Source organism: Phoxinus phoxinus (assembly GCF_949152265.1).
Source record: "Phoxinus phoxinus genome assembly, chromosome: 14".
NCBI classification, from domain to species: Eukaryota; Metazoa; Chordata; class Actinopteri; order Cypriniformes; family Leuciscidae; genus Phoxinus; species Phoxinus phoxinus.
Genome location: NC_136889.1, coordinates 15,051,577 through 15,072,501, shown reverse-complemented (window position 1 = coordinate 15,072,501; position 20,925 = coordinate 15,051,577). Strand labels below are relative to the sequence as shown.

The 20,925-nt window shown below is 37.2% G+C and overlaps 1 long non-coding RNA gene across 1 annotated transcript; it reads right to left on the bottom strand.

Annotated features, from left to right (window-relative positions):
* Positions 1-823: 823 nt before the first annotated feature.
* On the bottom strand, positions 824-18,899 carry LOC307010835. The gene is made up of 3 exons (XR_013800282.1): positions 17,952-18,899; positions 1,770-1,921; positions 824-1,326 (listed from the first exon to the last, which is right to left on the bottom strand). It is a non-coding gene; the product is annotated as an uncharacterized lncRNA (long non-coding RNA).
* Positions 18,900-20,925: the final 2,026 nt, after the last annotated feature.

Genomic DNA, 20,925 nt, shown 5'->3' with positions numbered 1-20,925 from the left:
TAAAGGCCAGTTACTATATGGATCCAGGATACTCTGCATCCTGATAAAGTTCCCTTGGCCTCTGGAATTAAAATATCCCCACATCATCACATACCCTTCACCATACCTGGAGATTGGCATGGAGTACTTTCCATAAGATCATCTCTCAATGCAAATCAAACCAGCTGTTAGGCTAACTGAAATAAAACCATGCCAATCTCTAGGTATGGTGAAGGGTATGTGATGATGTGGGGATATTTTAATTCCAGAGGCCAAGGGAACTTTATCAGGATGCAGAGTGTCCTGGATCCATATAGTAACTGGCCTTTAAAAATAAAAATCTGCCTGCCTCTATGGGAATTTAACATAGGGGTGTCCAAACTTATGCACCCTGTATTTTAAGGAAAAACATTTATTTATTTACGATACATTATTCATTCACAAAGAAAATTGGTGTGCTTAAAGGTTGGATTTTTCCTATTTTTTTAAATTAAGGCATTAAGTTCAATTTCCAAAAGATGATTTTTTATTCCTCTTTTTAGTCAACTTTAGCATGGGTGTCTAAACTTTTGCATAGCACTGTATATAATATATTAATACATATTATATATTTGATATATACCATAATAATATTAAATATATTAATATTTTTTTAAATGAACAAAATCTAAATAATGATTCAATACACCATCAATCCTTCTTTAAAAATGTGTTTTGTCTCACCCTGATTCTTAGTGACTGAGCTTGGCCACTTCTGAAAGGAAAATACTTTCCTTAATTACACACAATAACACACAATGTTGTGCTCTGAGCTCACTGTGATGTAACTGAGTTGGTCTTCTGCTCCAGGATGTCTGGTCCTGATGTTACATTACACAATCATAGAATCTGAACTGTACAGGCCTGACCTCGGTGCCCTTGCGTCAGGCTCATTATACACTGCCAGAGACCTGCGAGAGACGAAGATAAGGGAAAAAGCAATCCAGTATTGGATTCAGTAGGAAATCAATAGTACAGTAGTAGCCTGTTGTCAAGCAAATTGGATTTTAGTCATTCTATTCTGCTTTAGTTTTTTTAACATCTGCTAGTTGTAAAATGAGCGCACATCCTTCAGCTTAGTGTCAATTATAAAACATATTGTATATTTTAACTGGGATACACAGGTTAAGTCCAGCATTGTTTATCCAAGCTATGTGGTTCAGACCACGCCAAATCCAAGCAGCAGTGATTTATTCCGACGTGAGGGAGAGCCGTAACTGTTCCAGGAGAGTGTCAACAAGATCCCCAGCAGAGATGCCACATCCTTCAGCATGTCTTGGAGCGTTAGAGCTCAACTGAAGGTGTTTCCTGAAAGTACAGGGAGAGTCAGGTCTCCCGTTTAAAGCGTGGAATGACACTGATTCTTAACACCTGCAGTCACACATTTCTGTGTTCTCTTTACACCTCCACTTCACACTCGGATTTCATTTGCACTGAATACAGAAACCAAGGAAATTACAGCTAAATATAGTACTTTTGTATGCCAAATCTTAGCACTTCAATTAGCCATGATGTCTGTAGCAGTGATGAGGAATTTATATATAATTAAATAAAATTATATAGTTAAATTAAATAGTTTATTTCACATTTCAAACTCAATTTCATTTTTTAAGTTGTAAATAACTTTTAATATATATATACAGTATATATTATTTGACTAACCCACATGAGGCAGGCTAAATTAACATTACTCACAACTCAAGTCTTTGAAAAATAAAAAGTCTAAAGACATAAGAATAATAAAAACTGACCTCAACCTTCAAGAAACCCACTTGGGCAAAGTCACAGGAAAAAAAATCAGCTTCCCACAAAAAGATTCAGCTGTACTTTCATCTTTTCTGCAGTCCTGGCCAACCATTTAGGGTTCAGAAGGAGTCAATCCTCCTTTTGAGTCACATCTATGCTAGAGCCACAGTACAAAACAGAGAGAAGACAATGTGCCAAGAATTAATCAATGATGACTGCGCAAGTCCTGCTAAAAGTGTACACACAGATCATCTGCTTCATTATGCCTTGAAATTAATAATAAATTTAATTCTGACTAATTCTTATTCATATTGTGTCCTTGAGATGTGAGTATCTCCACAGTTTCGAAAGTGAATGGCTTAAACTATTCATCTACAGTTTTATTTTTATCCTAAATGGTTTGAACCCTCAAGGCCGTTTGGGTTCCTCCATCTTCCTACGTCTGGGTTTTACGCCACCGGACAGCATGCCGAAGTGTTGGAGGGTAGACATGAGAAGGAGACGACGTGACATTTCATGGTGGTTCTCTCCTAGAATAGCTTAGAGGAAAGCTTCTGCAGACATGACAGGAGTTGTCATGTTCACTCTGTGGGTAATTGTGCCTCACCTCCCCCAACTACCTGCTGCCACTTCAGACAAGCATCCTAATCACCTCTTCCTCCTTACCATTCTCCTCTTCCTCAGGCACAGAACAGGAAGTGCAGCAACTGTCTGGACTCTTCTTTAGAATGAGTGACAAGTTGAGAACACAAAGAAACAGCTCTAGAAAGGATTCTACATACCAGTAGGCAGCAACTCCATGCAGCACGTAAATAGCATGCCACACAGAAAACAATTCATGCCAACAGAGTTTGACTTTAGCATGTTCTTAAGCCGATTATGGCGCATATAGAAAAGCAGAAATTACCCTGGTTACTACGGTACACAATAAAGCAATGCTCAACATTCTGTTTCTGACCCACTTGTTACAGAGAAGAAACAAGCCAAACATCATTTACATTTCTGTCAGGACCACGATCATCAAATACGATTGACAATTAGCATATAGTTTGGATTGGCGGTATGGTTCCGTTCTGGGCGAGAACTCCCTGCGCATCCATGCCATTGACTAACGTGACCTGCCAGAACTAACGCTACGCTTGATGTTTTCAAACAGCCGTTTAGATTTTTGTATTCGAAATGGTGTTCATCAAATAGCACCTAATATAAGAATTCAGAGACAAGAGAGCTAGTTCTGGATTCTTCCACTGCTATTCACTGTTGTTTAGAAAAATAGACTGCTCTTGAGCATCGGTCGCACTGACGGCATTACAATTTTCGTGTCGATCTAAACAGGCGCATTAGTCGTTCATTCAAATCAAAATGTTTTTCAAACCAAATTTTCACACTGAATATTAATTGTGTAGTGAATAGGCCTTATGTCAAAGACCCTTATGTGACCGATTTGGTTGCTCTACCTATGCAGCGACTCCAAATGGCACACAAATAGTATACTCTGGAAGAAAATCACTAGTTAGCATGTTGCTAAGCTAAAGGCCTGCTAAACTGATAAGCGTCAACACAAATAGCACACACAAATATTGAGTAAAAACAAGTTTTGGAACAGAGCATTTTAGTACTGCACTCTTTCACAACAACAAGCAACTGCTATCCACAAAGAACAAAGTAGGATATACAAAAAAGGTCACAGACAAACATTTTTAATTTTTTATTCTAAAGTTCCCAATCAATGCGGTGTCCTGGGTAATTTTGCAAGAAGATACAGCTCTTCAGAGTGCCATTTACATGTGTTATTTCCCTAGTACGCTCACTGGTTTTATTGAGCCGTATGACTCTGCCCTCTATCTGGTCCATATCTCAACTTTCACAGCATTCATAACTACCACACAGAGCACATTAAAAATACACTTATAAGAGCTGTATTTTCACATCAGTTCAGTGCTAATTAAAATGTCAATGGTTTTTCAAATGTGTCTGCCCATGCATGAGAGTATGTTCATCAGCTTCCAATATGAGGAGCTCTCTGGGGTTCTTCTACACTGTGGCTTCCATCGTGCTAAATGATAAATGGCACTTATAAACCTCTTAGTTAAGACGCAGGCTTGTGAAAGGTCACATGGAATTGAATAGCAGGTCAGCCCAGAAATTAACATATTAAACCAGGAGTGAGTGAAATGTCAGCGATCAGTCAAGGAAAGAAATCTGTTCTTGAATCAAGACATGAGGGTGACTACACACTGTCATACTGGGATTCTTTGAGTGCACTCTTCAAGGTTAGACTCTAAGAAAACACACTGGCAAGAGTCAATGACATGCTATTAGGCAAAATGACACAAGTTAGGAAGCACCGACCCGATCCCAGTACAGACGATGATATGTTCTAAGGAGTAGCACAGTGCACAGCTCTTAGAGTGCTCCCTTTACTTATCTATTTACATATCTGTACAGGCATTTTTACTGGATTGCACCCACTCTAAATGTTCCGCACACTAATTTAATTGAAAATGATTTCTGTCCTAGCAGGTCATTGTTTTTAAGCTGCTCTCAAGATGCTATGCGTCCATCCCGTTGCCACCAACCCCATTGAACTTTTCCCATACCTTCCTAGCCTACTGATGAGGCTATTTAGTCTTTACATACAACATGGTTATTAAAAAAAGGGTTTTAGATGCACCCTGGCTAGCTAGTATACTAAAAAGTTAACTGTTATGATACTGGAATCAACCTGTCTTTGTGATTTTGTAACAAGATTTTGACCTTTTAATAGTAGGGTTCTTTTTTACATTATGTTAATTGTTTAAATTCATTGTGTTCATTTTGTAAATACATTGTGTTAATAATGTAAGTACACTCTAAAAAATGCTGGGTTGTTTCAACCCAAGTTTGGGTCAAATATGGACAAACCCAGCCGTTGGGTTACATTTTTTAATTACATTTTTAACCCAATGTTTGGGTTTGTCCATATTTGACCCAAAATTGGGTTGAAACAACCCAGCATTTTTTAGAGTGTACAGATAATCAAGACATTAGGGGCTAAAGTAAAAATTATATATATTATAAAATATCTTATCTTAATATATCCATATGTAGAATATATATATATATATATATATATATATATATATATATATATATATATATATATATATATATATATATATATATATATATATATATATATATATATATATATATATATATAATACATATGTGTGTAAAGAACATTATTAATCCCGAGATCTGTTTATATAAATATATTTTGTCCTAATCATGCATGTAATTATAATCACCACTGTACATGTGAAAAGCTCCCTCTTGTCTTGGGTGAAGAGAAATCTGACAATTTAAACCAAGATCGATGATTCACTTCCGTTATCGCCATCTTAACAATTCAGGCAACATTTATAATGCAGACACGACTGAGACATGTTTCCTCATAGATCTGCTATTTCAACTTATCAGCCTTGTGAGGTGTCTATAATCTAATGACATCATCAATCACCATTACTCTCAACTCAAGGCAAAGACTCTGTGCTTCAGTGAACTAGAGCTTCAAGGCTTCCCGTAAACAGGAATTAAACTATACAGGTCAGACATCTGCACAACTGTCCATTCATTCACTGTCACCTCACACATAAAGAATTATTTTGATTATTTAAATATAATATTAATTATTCAGACAAAATAATATATAATTTTTATATCAAGCATTTCAGTTTACATGTAGGCCTAGTTGTTAACCAAAACTATTTAAAAATGTGGTAATTGAAATAAAGCTGAAATAAAATATAAATATGAGAAAATGAAAATCAGTAATGTTGCACTGGCAACTAACTGAAATCAGTACTAGAATTACTAAAACTAAAACTGAAATAAACGACAGATAAAAAAAAATACAGATAAAAAAATGCTAATTAAAAATTAAAAATTCACAACAAAATTACTAAAACTTTAACAAAAATATAAAATTTATTTCCAGGTATTACATTATTAATATTAATTAACTAATTATTTAATATTATAATAGTATAATTTGGCATAAAACTAAAGTAACACTGTACCATTTACAGGTTATTGGCTACCATGCAAAAAAAATCCTGGCTTGTCGGTATGAGCGATAATTTTTACATCCGTGCATTCAGTTAAACTATCCCATCTGAATATTAGACAATATTCAGAATGCATAGACAATTGTGAGCAATCCAAATCATTACACACACCCCACACTCTTTTCAATCATTTCTACATCCTGCATCTCAACATGGATTTACAACCATAGTAAAGAAACTTATTATGGCTCAGAAAATAATAGGCAATAAAAGTTAGCAAACTTTATGTAAAGACACAGTGATGATGGAACACCTGGTGCTTCGGTGTGCGTGTGTGTCTTTTGCTGTATAAATCAAATGCTGGAAAGAACAGTGAGCATGAGACAGCAATTACAGAGCATGCAGAGAAAGGCTGCAGGATGCTTCGCACGCACGCACGCACACACACACACACACACACACACACACACACACACAACACACACACACACACACACACACACACACACACACAACACACACACACACACACACACACACACACACACACACACACACACACATCTATTCTGTATTTGAACCACCTAGCTGGCATGTTGACAGTGTGGCCAAAAGCCAATCACATTATCAGTGAATTATCCCTTTATGAAACAGCTGTGCTAGCAGCCGCCCTCCACTATCCTGGGGTGATAACTGCATTTACCTCTCAAACACACTTTTTCATCTGCAGTCAGATTCCCAATGGCCTTATTCTCTCATCCGACATTTAGCTACACTCCCTGTTCACCCCTCTAAATCAGAGAGCAATGCGCAAGACAAACTGTCACAACAGGGGTGATGTGTGCAAGAGATAAAATCATTATTTATGCACTATACTGTTGACTTCCAAACACTTCCTGGGGCCATTTCACTGCAATATTTCCCACGTGTGTACGTGTGTGTTTATGTCTGTGCGAGAGAGAAAGTGAGAGCATGTTACTGCTTTTGTCAATGCACATAGGTGTGTGTGTGTGTGTATAGAGAGAGAGAGAGAGAGAGAGAGAGAGAGAGAGAGAGAGAGAGAGAGAGAGAGATGAAGAGAGAGGATGAGAGATGAGAGAGAGAGAAGAAGAGAGAGAGAGAGACTGAGAGATCGAGAGAGAGAGAGATGAAGAGAGAGAGAGAGACGAGAAGAGATGAGAGAGAGAGAGAGAGCCCTAGGCTTTGACCCCTTGTGATAGACAGTGTGGGTAAATGAGGGCTGATGTATGTTGCGGGGTATTTTTTAATTAGAAATATTTGGATAGTTTAGCTATTCACTGAAATATATATTAAAACAAGTATTTTAAGTCTCATACGGGTGTACATGGAAGACCATTTCTGCCTCAGAGAAAATAAAAAAAATAATTAAGTTTGAAATAATGTAAATAATGTAAGCACAACATGAGATAGTCACAATTACTTTTTTTTTTTTCACTCCAAACATTGCACATTTGAAGATGCGATGAAATGGAAGTAGTGAGTGACCGATCTTTTTCTTTTGTGTTTTGGCTGTAAATCTGAGTGAAACAGACTCTATTGAAAAGGAATAAAATGTAGGGAAGGGACTTGTTGATTGGATGGAAGCAGATCTGCATGTGAACTTGCAATCACAGGGGCGCAGACTACATGATTGGCAAAGTCAGGCACACATCAACAGAGTCTGACGTTTCAGGAAGATCGAATTACTACATTGATTTGAAGTTTAAACATATGCACAAGTTTCCTTTACAAATATATTAATAACATGCATTTAGAAAATAGTGTGAATTTTAATTTTATAATGACATTTTTTTTGCTGTTTATTCATATAATATAAACATATATTTTTTTCTGTACAATATTCTCTGATCATGAATGGCCGTCATTCTGATTAAAAAGCAGTGACCTTTAGATTGCAAAGTGAGAATAAAGGCAGTGTGGTGCAGCATGTTCTTTGGCCCTTAACCCTGCTCTCCACAAGAGCACTGATGGATCTGGGGCATGCTGTCCCCTGCCCACTCTCAACCTGTTCCCAGAATGCATTGGGCCAGCTCCCCATCCATTCCCCATGAGATATAGGCTATATATGTTCTTCCACTGACCCACAATGAATGTTTGTTAATGGAGCACCACAGATACATTCGATAATTAGTCAGAACATCACAATCATAAGATGTAAAGAAATGGCGAAAATACAAAACATTTACAGATTTGTATACTTTATGTACATTACGCAATGAGAGCTCGGAGCATTTGAGAGCTTTATGTAAAATGAAGAAAAATATGTGGGATAATGGTGGGAAAATATGTGCCAGTTGAGCAGCTGAGAAGAGCTCCAGGGCAACATCATGAACATCTCACACTTTTCTGAGAAAACCAATGAAGCAAATAGCATGGCATTCCTGTATAACACAATTTTTACAGCAATTTCCCAATAGCAAAAAAGAGAGGGAGGTGCAAATGAACGTATGGATCTTGTTTATATGTCTGTGAACTTCACTGGGTCTCTTTTGTGTTTCCGATTATGCATTTTACAAGCAATCTCACCACACGCTGTTTATAAATTATTACGAGCATGTCTGACTGAGAGCGAGAAATGAGCCACACATTTTCTGTAACAATTATATTGCTCAATTTGTCTCTTGTTCAAAATGAACATAGTTTCACAGGAATTATATGAAATAAACATACATGATGGGAAACAAACTGCCAGACATAGCAGTGAGGCATCAGATGCCAATTCTGACTAAACAAACAAAGATGATTTAACTCAAAATGTATTTTAAATAAACTAGCCAATATTCATGCATGATTTAGGTCATTGAAACAGGCGTAACATTGCATGATCATCTGCATTAAACATCTACATTACTTCAACAACATATTTCCAAGCATATATTATTTTTTCATTTTCTATGAGAGTGTGAATAATCTCAAGCCAAATACTTCACACAGTGCAGTCACAGGCTTCATAAGACAACTAACTTTCCCCCAGATTTGTTTGCAGTGAGAACAGAATATATTGGCAAGCTTAAATGAAAATACAAACTACATTTTAATGTCATCCAGAAAAAAAGGGGGGGGGGGGGGGGGGTGCTTTGTGTAAGCACTTACTGCCAAGGCTGTCTGATTTATATACTTGATGAATCATGCTGAAGGAGTGTTCAAATCAAATCAGCTGATTCTGTTTTTGTCTCTTATGTTTGCCAAGGGTTTATTTATATGATCAGAAACACAGCAAAAAATAGTAATGCTGAAAAAATATTACAATTTAAAAGAACTGCTTTCTACTTTAATATACTTCAAAATGTAATTTATTCCTGGGGGCAAAGCTGAATTTTCAGCATCATTACTCCAGTATTCAGTGTCACATGATCCTTCAAAAATAATTCTGATAATCTGATTTGATGCTCAATAAACATTTCATTATTATAAATTTAGAAAAATGTTGTGCTGCTTATTTATTTTTTTGAGCAGCACAACTTTTTTCAAAATGTATAATAATTATAATGTTTTGTACCAAAAAAAGAAAAAAATATACAGTATATATATGACAGAAAGGAATATACTGATTGTATAATACTTTTATGTGTACTGGGTTATTTAAAATTTTCTTAGTGACAAAGTGTGTCTATGAGCTGCTTAATCCATAAAATGTTATCAAAATAAAAATAAAAATGAAACAAAATCAAATTAATTAAACTAAATCCATAAAAATGACCCCTGGGAACCCCTAAAATGTTGTATGAAGCGCCCAACAGAACACTTTAAGGTTCTATATAGAACCTTTTTCATGTAAGAGAATAAAACAACTTTGAATCCTACTTACTACTGTCTGAACAGTGTTACCGTAATAAGTAAATGACTAAAAACAGGTCAAAGCTGTGCATTTTGTTAGCCCTTCCGGTGACCCATCTGTCTGTTCTTCTGTCCACTCGCTCTGTCGCTCTCTTCCTTTCTCTGTGGTTTGCTCTAGGTTATCCCTCCCTCCCTCTGCGAGTCTAAACAGTGCTTCTGTAATGAGTGAATCACAGTTAACAGGCCGGAGCTCTGGGCCCTGTGGCAATTCCAGTGACCCTTCTGTTCTCCCGACCAATCAGCATAATCCGTTGAGCTGAGATAGGGGTCAGATGCCCAGAGTAGCTGGCTTGGGGTCCTGGAGCAGGGCCTAAACCTCTCTCTGAGCATTTGGTAGGGCACAGCGTGGCCATATGTCTGCTCTGAATTTTGTGACCTGCTGCTGGGCATGGGAGCGTCCAATGACAATGTGTCTCAGAGGTCAGCGTGAGTCACCTCACTGGATGATGTCATTATACCCTAGAAAGTTACACAAAGTAGCAGGTAACACAGAACAGAGAGTAACCTGCTGGACATATTTATTGTGCTGTACTTCAGTCTTTTTGGACAGTTATTGCATCAATTTATTCTTTCTAATTCATGTCCTTAACATAAACGCCCAACAGTGATAAATTGCAAAATTTTGTCAAAGTCTGTGTCTAAAATCACTCAGAAATCCCTTTGTTTGGACATGCGATTCTGCCGTTGTAATCAAAATGATTCAACACCCATTGCAAATCAGGTTTATTGGCGAAATGTACAGACTTTCAGCAGTTTGCAATAAACAAATCAAACAAAAGTAATTGAAAAAGCTGAAAGTAAAAAAAAAAAAAAAGTGTTTTCCCCAAATTCAACTGAAAATTCTGCTGTCTCAAAATTCAAACCCCTTCATGGCAAGTATAGAATGCTTTTTTGGTTCAAAACTAAATGTAAACCAAACACCATCTCCTGGCAGCATTTCTGAGGAAACTTGGGCATTCCTCATCATGAGTAATGGCCTCCAGTTCAGTAATATTCTTGGGTTTGTGCTGCAACTGCCTTCAAGATTTTCTATGGGGTTCAAGTCAGGTGACTTTGTTGGCCACTGTTGTATCTTTCAAGACTTCTTCTGCAACCAAGCCTTGGTGGAATTTGAGGTATGCTTGGGATCATTGTTCTGTTGGAAGGTCCAAGTAGCTTCATTGCTGACGGCATGATGTTTTCTCCTAGGACTTCCTGATACTTCAGTGAATCCCTCTTGCCTTCAACAAAGCAGCCCCAGAGCATCACTGAGCCACCACCATGCTTAACTGTAGGCAGAGTGTTCTCTTCAGCATATGCTTCCTTCTTCTACCTCCTGACATACCGCTGATCACAAAACTTTTGTGGCTTATTTATATGATTTTGAGCACTTTTCTTGTGCTTTTGGGTCAGTAGGGTCGTCTTGGAATTCTGGCATGTAAACCGCAACTTCACTGCCTGTTGCCACCTAGTCTTTGTCTGCCCCGTCCAGGTATAGTGTAACCACTGTTCCTTTAACTATGAACTTGCAAACTATGCTTCCAACGGTGAACATTTAGTGCATTCTCTATCTTTTTGTATCCTGTTATTTGTTTGTGAAGGGCGATGATATTCTCTTAACATTTTGGACCATTATTTTGACTTTTGACTATTTCTAACATGCAGTCAAACGTGACACTCAACAATCCTAGCCAGTTCAGATATTTCATGTGTTCTAGCTCAAGCACACCTGGTGCAACCAATGAAGCCCTTGCTTAGTTGCATCAGGTGTGTTGAGACACCTGTTTTGCAGATTTGTGCTGTTGTGAGGGATTCTATTCAGGGGGTTGAATAATTTTGAGACTGCAGAAGTCATTAAAAGTTGCATTTTCAGTTGAATTTGGGGAAACCACTTGAAACATTCAGCAAACAGCTGAAAGTCTGTACATTTTGCCAATAAACCTGATTTGCAATGGGGGTTGAATCATTTCGATTACAACTGTACAAATTGATATTCTGAAAAAATATATATTTTGAAAAATAATTCTGATTAATACAGGTATTTTCCAGCTGTTTCATTCAAACTGGTTTAATGTGATACAGCAATCAGGTTAATGTAGTTACATGAGCCTACATCCAGTAATGTGAAATGGAATATAACCAAATTCTCATAAAAATCTGAATAATTGAGTGCATGCAAATGCAGTAAATGATGCGTTCAGCTTCTAATTTTAAACAAAGTTTGTGCAGATGCCTCCAAAATCTAATCTTACCAAGCTGCTTTGATTCTGTGGGAACAGACGCAGCACATGGAGGAGCATGTGTGTGTTACACAAAACACATGTACACCAACTGCACAAATGAGGAAAACACATCCGTTGCCGCAATGAGAAACATGAAGCTTTACAAATGCCAATAAAGGATGAAAAAAGGTTACAAGGGGAATGGTAAGTGTACATAGATTTGGACCTCTCAATTTTATTCACATCTTGATTGTACCAGACAGTGCTGTAACAAGTTATGTGCGTTACATTCACAAATTACTACAGTAAACTACCATTCAAATGTGTGGGGTTGTTTTAAAAAATACAGTTGCTTACACTCACCAAGGCTGTATTTATTTCACAATTTAAAATAACTGTTTTGTTATACAAAGTCCTGTCATGAAACTCTAGATGACACAGGCTGATAGGTCCTCAATCTGCTTGCAATCATTCTATAGGGCACAGCTGATTGGTTGTTGTTGTATTAGTAGCCAATGAGCTCACTGCTCAACTGGTTACCATTGCTGTAGCAGTTCTCAGCATGCTTTCAGAAACCCTCCCCCTTCCCCAGCTCCACCTGTATAAGGCCCCATCCACACTACTGCGTTTTGACCTTTTGCTACGTTTGCACCTCCCGTCCAGTCTACAACGGCAAAAACGAAGACCTAAAACGGAGAAGTTTAGAAACGCTCCGACCCCGTTTTGCGTTTTGAATCTCTGGAGGGTGTTTTAGTAAAGACGGTCAAAGCGGAGGACTTTACAAACGCTGACGCAGAGGCTCACGCTCGGCTCTATGATTGGGTGTCATCAGTCATGGCGTATCCTTCCCTGTCAGACACCCATCACATGACACGTCCCCACCCCGGGAATAAAACATACAAAAACAGCCTGTACTACGTAACGTTAGTGACATGATAACGAATTACAAGCATTACTGACGTTGATGTCTTTGCTAGCAGCTGTTGTGCAAGTAAATTCTGCATTTTACAATGCTATAACTGCCTACATGCGCCTGTTTACACCGGCACGCGCATGCCCAGTGCTGGTGAATAGTCACGTGATCCGTGTTTTCAGTCGTTTTAATGTGGACGGAGATAAAATACGCAGCTAAAACGCTGGTGTGGACGGAGATCGTATTCGTTTTAATTCTTTGTTTCTAAACTAAAACGCAGTAGTGTGGATGAGGCCTAAATCTGCTGCGGGTGATTCATGTATGCTGTACTGTATATTGTACAGCAGCAGCATGTCTTACTTGTTCACAGCAGCGTGTCATGTATGTATCGGCAGCAAGTCCTGTATATATATTTATGTAATGTCTTTTTTTTTCAAATAAGTAACAGAAATAAAAGGTTACTTAAATAAATATTTAAATGAATACATACATACAATGAAAAGCAAGATTATAGCTATTATTTTGGTATGATGGAGGAAACAAAAATAACATTAATTCCTTACAATTTATAAATATAAAATACTTTTAATGCTCAGTAAGTGCTCATAATGGAAAGCAGTGGAAAAATAACCAGAAACATTGAGGAGAGCCGGCCTACTTATCTGATCACCCTGCCTGGCCTTTTCATATTCATGAGCCCTTGGATCAATACTGAAGCCTCCTGACCAGCTACTGGCAATTCCCTTCCCTTCCATCCATTATTTGGCATTTTAAAACGCAAGTGTGTTTGTAAATCAGAGAGTGGAGGAGAAAAAGAATGAGGATTTGAACGTGTGATCAGAGACTAAAAAAGTGAGCTACAGAGAGAAAAGAAGGAGGCGAGACATTTAATACAGCAAAATAATGGTTAGTACTCCATTCACACACTATCAGTCCAGATTCTTTGCAGACATAAATTCACATATAAACTCACACTTTGCTGTAATCATAAACATTGTTTAGATAAATTATGCCACACTGACAGCATTTATATCAGCAGGGGAATAAATCTGTGTTCTGAGGGAGAAAAAAGTATTTTATATGTGACTTTAATCGCCTTCAGTAGTGCTTTAGAGCTGTTTGTGATGTTTTGATGATAGAGACTCGCTCATTAATTTTGTATGGCAGAAGTGCTTGACAGAATGATAGATTTTTAATCAAAGCTTTTAATTACATTGGGGATGTGCTTCAAACCTACAGAGAGACTTATGGAACCCCCAGTGTTTCTCTGCTTTATTTTGTCAAAAGATTGAGATGCATGAACAGCTTGATAACGTTGGCCTTTGTGCCTACAATACTGTAGAAGTTTCACTATTTGGTAAATAAGTAAATATATCACTGAAAGCAGGACTAGCAATACCATTCAGCCGAATACTATTTTGTTTTAAACAGTTTAACTATTCTTGAACTAGATCTTTCGTTATTATTATTATAAATCTGAATTATTACACATATTACATAATCTATAATGTCACATACTTATTGTTTTGTTTTTACATCCAGTCCAAATTATTGCCTGCACTAGCAATGTCAGCATTGTCTGCCATGATTCAGTTTTTTTTACTAGTGACAATTAAAATGAACAAACAACAGTATCCACAGGCACATCTCAGGCCTCATTATCCACATATCCAGCCTCAATTATATGTATACACCCAAAGTTATCCAAGGCAGCAAGCTATCAGCAATACAGTCATTTGCTATTAGCTATCAGCAATCCAGTCATTTGCTATTAGCTATCAGCAATACAGTCATTTGCTATTAGAACACTGGTTGCGCTCCAAGTCTGCCAGTGTGAGAAAGTGAATGGATATGAGAATCCCTCCATAATATTCCAGAGTCATTTATTCCTGCACTTGTAAATAAAGTCAAAAGACATGTGCTGCTGAAGCTACCAAAACTTTTACAGTAAATATCCGAACACATTGTGCCACGCATCACTTTAATGAAACACATTTTCTTTAGTTTAGTGGTGTTGGTCGGCTCCAATGACCTTGATGAAACCAGTGAAATTCAAGAGACAAATAGAAACTAAACACAAATATTTTTGCATATTGGCCTAATAAGTAAAAGCTAATATGAAATGTCATAACAGTGTTAGCTCTGTGACGAAAATGCATTTTCATACTGTGCATTGTTTATCTATTTGAATAAAAGTGCCTGCTAAATGTATAAATACAAATTAATTTCAATGTTTCATTTTTAAGATCTGTTTACAACTATTTCAGTGCTGTGTTGGGTTGCCACATAGGTTCAATGAGAAATCTAGGTCCAAAACCAGCTGAGAAATGCTGCTTTAGTGTGATTGCAAGAGAAAAAGATGTGGTTATTCATCTGCAATCAATAGTTGGTTTATGAAGTGAAATCTTTAGCTCTAATATAGCTGCACTCTAAGAGCAATTGAAAACTGAAGACAGTCTCATTTTATACTCTTTAAGTTTTAAAGACAACATAAGTCCCATGGTGATAAAATGAATGCTGCAACCATCCACTGTGCTCATCTTCTCCCTCCCCTATAGCACAGAGGGAAAACTCATGGGACCATTTCGTTTTGCCCTCCCTCTCTTTTAAACCCACATTTTTCATATACAGTATATGTGCACAAACAAGACAACTTCGCCTAAAGGATAATACAGCATGTGTACCAAATTAGCATCACCAAACACAAAAAGATTAAATGAATAATACAAGCACATCTACATTGCTAGTTTTGACACCATTAGAGTGGCCCAGAAGACATTAAGACTACTGCCTCAGTGACTAATACAGTAGCATGACTTATCAGCCGAGTTCCTCTGCACACACAACATGAACACGCAAAGGTCTCGAAGGACACGTCTCCACGGAGACCAGAGGTCACGTCACAATCTCACCAATTACAACCCAAAGAGCCACAAGCGTGAAGGACAGAGGAAATAAGAAGGTAAGAGACACAGAGAGTGAGAAACAACACAGACATTAGCTCATCGTCTCAAGATGCTCATACAATTTGCTTGTTTTTTCACAGACACTGAGTTTCATTCACCAATAATTACGTGGATTATTTGTATTCATAAGAAAAATGTGATAATGTTAATGAATTTGAAGTATTCCAAATAAGCAACTGTGTTCCTGAGGTTTGTGATTTGCATAGAACACACCCAAACCATCTCCATATAAATGCTTTCCTCTCAACCTTTTTGTCAAGCTCAGCAAACATGTGACTCTCTGTAAAGCCTTTCAGTAAGATCCTCCAGCAATGGAAAGTTTGCTATTCTCAAAACCAGTTAAAACACAATAAACACCTTTTATATAGACCCATATTACAGACCCTTAATAACCAGCTGTAAATATACGTTTTTAAAACCTCACAGCTCGAGCTAAACACTTTTCTTACTATTTTACTGATATGATGAAATATAATATAATGCCATCTTAACACGTTTAAAAGGCCACTCAAGAGTGTTCAATTTTTTATTTACGTGTATACAGTATACATAGTTAATACATTAATATACACATTTTTTACACGCACACGCACGCATGCATTTTATTGGGACATCTCATAGTCATAATGATTTTTATACTGTACAAACTGTATATTAACCCTATATTAACTATCCCCTAACCTTCACCATACCCCTAAACTTTTTATAGTTTCAAAAGACACCACTTAGTATGATTTATAAGCTGTTTTCCTCATGGGGATCAACAAGTTCAAGGATTTTATATATTGCCATCTTTGTGGGGAACGTAGGTTATACCTAAACCACACGCACACACACACACACACACACACACACCGTAAGATGGGCGAGCAGGGAGGAATGACAAACAGAATCGATCTCTCTCACTGAGTCTAAAAGAAATCACTTCAATATGCTGGTAACGATTACCACTCCATAAGAGACTTGTTGATAACATAATAGAGTACAAGGGCAAGAGACACTTGGAAAATGACAGACGCAAGCTCACCCTACTCTCAGCCCCTGCCTTGTAGATTCATACGTGAGTGACAGAATGAAAACAGGGCACTGTAGGCATGAGGGAGGCACATCAAATCATTTTATGCTATTCAACCTCAGCTGTTCCAGTGCCTTGCAGTCATTGCTTCACTAACTCTCTGCCTGTTACATTGTGTGAACATGCTGAGCTGCTGACGGTATCATGTCAAGGTTATGTCTTCCAGCTCCTCAGAGGAGTACCTAACGTAAAGGATTTAGCAACAGGGGATCTGAAACCCCTTTCCTCTAATTCTATGTGAAGTGGACCTCTTGTTTCTTAGGGCTGCCACATCAGGAAAGACTTCCATCCATCAGAGTCTTCGAGGTCAATGAATTTCTGCCTGTCTATCATATAAAAATACCCACATAAGGGGTGTTGAAGGTAATATAAAAAAAATTGCGAGAGTTATGTTGCATGCAGTTAAAAAAAGTTACTATTGAGAAACCAAACCAACCAGTTAAGAAGGTGACTCACAACATTAAAATCTTTGATTTGAAGCAAAAGTATTTGAAAATCAGACAAAAAAGACCAAGGTACAAGACTGTGTACTTAACGGCTATAATGAGGGAAAGAACTACAATCCCATCAAGCATCGCAAATGACAATAAAACTGAAACTCATAATTATACAACTACTGATTCAAAGATGTTGATTGATTGTGCATAGAGAAAACATTTTACATGTGAGAGCATAGGGAGAAAATAAGTTAAACTAATGTGAACGGATGGCTTCAATAAAAACAAATACCATCGTTTTACAACCTCGGAGATCACTGTAGGCCTGTCTTTAAAGGTTTATAAGTTAATGCTAATAATCTGTCCCTATGTTTTTACTTCACAGTAGTAGCGTAACTGAATGAATCAGTGTTTTAAATGAATCGATTGAGTTAATGATTCAATGATTCAATCTTGTCGCCACCTATAACAAGTGTATCGCTGTAACCTGCAGAAACCGCTTTAGTGTCACTGGTGTGTTTTATCATATAGTGCTGTTGTTGCTGCTAGCAATAATCATTTTTTTTAAACTTATTTTACCATAATGGGACTACGGTGGTTTAATGTGCACATCATTTAATGCCTTTTATCACTATGTGGGCATTTCAATATTCCATAAGCCTGTATTTAATGTCAAGTGCATATTTACCTAATATAGCAGGCTTAGTGTGTTTTCTAGTGCCGTTCCTGCTGAGCCCTGTTTGATCTGGGATAATGGTCCAAACCCTTCCACAGCTGATGGCTTACTTTCTTGCACCCTGGCCTAAAACAGACATTCCAACCTGGATCCACCCCACAGATGATAGAAACATTGCAAGACCAGGACTGGGATTTGCTGATCTTGACCTGAAAGAAGAGTTTTGAGATGTATTCAATTTTTGCCCTTGGCTTTGCCTCCAACTCTCTGTCTGCCCTGAAACCAGCACGTGGTTGACATTCAACCTTATATTCCCCTCGCTGTCTGTGATAAGATTTACAATTTACTCCAATAAAGCACTGAGATTTTCATAGTCCTGATACATACAAATAATTTTTCCTTATTTATGGAAGAAATAATACAGATAATCTCTTGAGCAGGCACTTATTTTCAATAAGTAATCCGCTAATAAAAGTATGTTCTATATATTATGAGTGTGTGTAGTATGAATATTCTGGATGTCGTACATTCGCCATGTTGTCACTATCATGTGACCTACTACCAGCGTCAGTCACGTTGCTTTACAGCCATTCATAAATCCTCTCCCGTGGCCTTATGCGATAGTAAAGTTTGTAAATTGTAATGTAGACACATGCATTTTCTGTAAAGCTGCTTTGAAACAATATGTATTGTGAAAAGCGCTATACAAATAAATGTGAATTAAACGGAATTAAAGTGTCCATCGTATGCACACTTTCAGAATCTCGCCGGAAGTAGTATAGGTCATCCGGGTACTTTTTGCCTTATAAAATACACTTTTATGAGTACTGTGAATTCTGACAAACTTATTTTGTCACATACTGTTTTTCACCTACTATATAGTAAGGAAATATGTAATTTCGATGCAAAGTCTTGAACTTCAATTCATCAGCCCTGAAGTGCTCGGAGGGTACATCAAATTAAGACTAATCTCCTCCAATGTTTGTTTATGTAATTAATATTTTACAGCACTAAAGCAACTGTTGCCTGAATTGTACCCTGTGTTCCGCTTTAAAATGACAAATGAAGCACTGGTGAAATCAATCACATTGAAAGCTTAAAGGGAATGAAACTGCTTATTTATGATGGCTTAAAGCTGAGCAATGCCACAGAAGTCTAACTCTCCTGGCAGGATATGAAATTGGTCAGCCCACCCTGCAGCCAACATTACTGAATCATTCCATCATCCTACATATCAATTATGTCCTTCTGATTCAATTACTTATTGCTTATTTAAACCATTTTTTTTCATGCATTTCTGCAAGAAAAGGGAGATGACACAACCAAATAATAAATTCATGCTCATACTCCTTAATATTACTACATTTGTATGGATCTTTCTCATTGATTTCATGCAGAATTATCGTGGAATGAATATGGTAGGAATCTAGGAACCAGCTTTTTTTTTTTTTTTTAATTCGCCATTCAGATGACATCATACTTTGCGATTCCCATGTAGCCCTGGGGAATCTGGATGGAATCATGGATGAGGAATTTATAGCTTTCCTAACGGTAAGCCATGCTGCCATCTACTGTTTTTACTGTTAAACCACACACAAGCCATCAAAAAAATTAAATAAAAAAAGTAACCAAAAATCTAGAAACCTCAATAAATGAGTGTTAATTATCCAATTAATTGGGGGATTTTAATGACTTAAATGACTTAAAATGCACTCTTACTGTATGTTAAAGTAATTCTAATATCCTAATAAAAGAATACTAACTAATATAATTTTAATCTCAGAGATTTTTTCTCCAATAATATACTTTTTTTTTTCTCCTACGGATGAGGACATGCAAAAGCAAATGAGGACATGCAACTTTTTGGGAAAAGACATTTCACATTTCAGACAGTGATCCAGACATGTTAACCCAAAGGTTAACAGCAGCAGTTCCTAGAACTATTTCCTCAGTTGACATGCTATTTTATTTCCAGCACGTTTGTTATATCCCTCCATAACTTCCTTTCTCTTTTTCCACAGACATACAGCAGCAAATGCTTCGACAATAAACTTTTTACAGCAACACAAGCTCTGCTAATTGCCTCAAGTCCATTAGTTAACACTTTCCAAGAAGCTTAAAATAATGAAAACCTCATTCCTATTATCCTAAACGGTGGTCATCAGGCGTGAACATAAACGTAACTTGATGAATTCCTTAAGAAGACATTTTGAAATGTCTCTGGTCAGTGCTGCATCTGATTGTGGCTTATCTCAGTGCTCTGTGGTCTTTCTGCTGAAGTGAGAAATAGCACATTGTCTCAGTTTTGTAGCTGTAAGCCACTCTTCCTCTAATAGAGGAGATGGGCTGAGTGCCAGGCGCTTGCTGGCAGCCCGTGACCAGCTCTGTCTTAACTCCTGCGGGCGGCTATAGATTCTCTGCTCTTTGAAATCCCATTTTGTGCAATCTTAGTCTTGTTAAACTGTCATCCATCACCTTGTCCTTACCCCTGAAGGATCCAATTATCATAGCCACTATACAAAACACATACACTCACAGATACATGCAAAGACATGCATGTAACTGTACATGTGTATGACACCGGTTCACACACCTACAAAATATATTCAAGAGAACAAAATTACAGAACCCACATCCCCCCACAACACCCTATCACTGTGGCAGCAAGTTTTGCATGAGCAACCACTATTCATATGTTCTTTAGATTAAATAAATAATAAGTTTAAAGATACTGGTAAATCTAGATACTAATCTAAAAATAGTGCAAATAAATCTAATGAAAAATTTAATGTCTAAACTTGAGTTTTTAATTAGGCTTTCATGACTTGTTTTGCAGCAAAATATCTAAAAAAAATCTTTAGAGAAAGTTAAACATACTTCAGAAGCAACACGGCATAAGATATTTAGGCTTGTTTTGACCGGTAGCATCTTGAATAGGAATATTTTATTGTACTGCATATATATATATATCTTTTTTTTTTCTAAA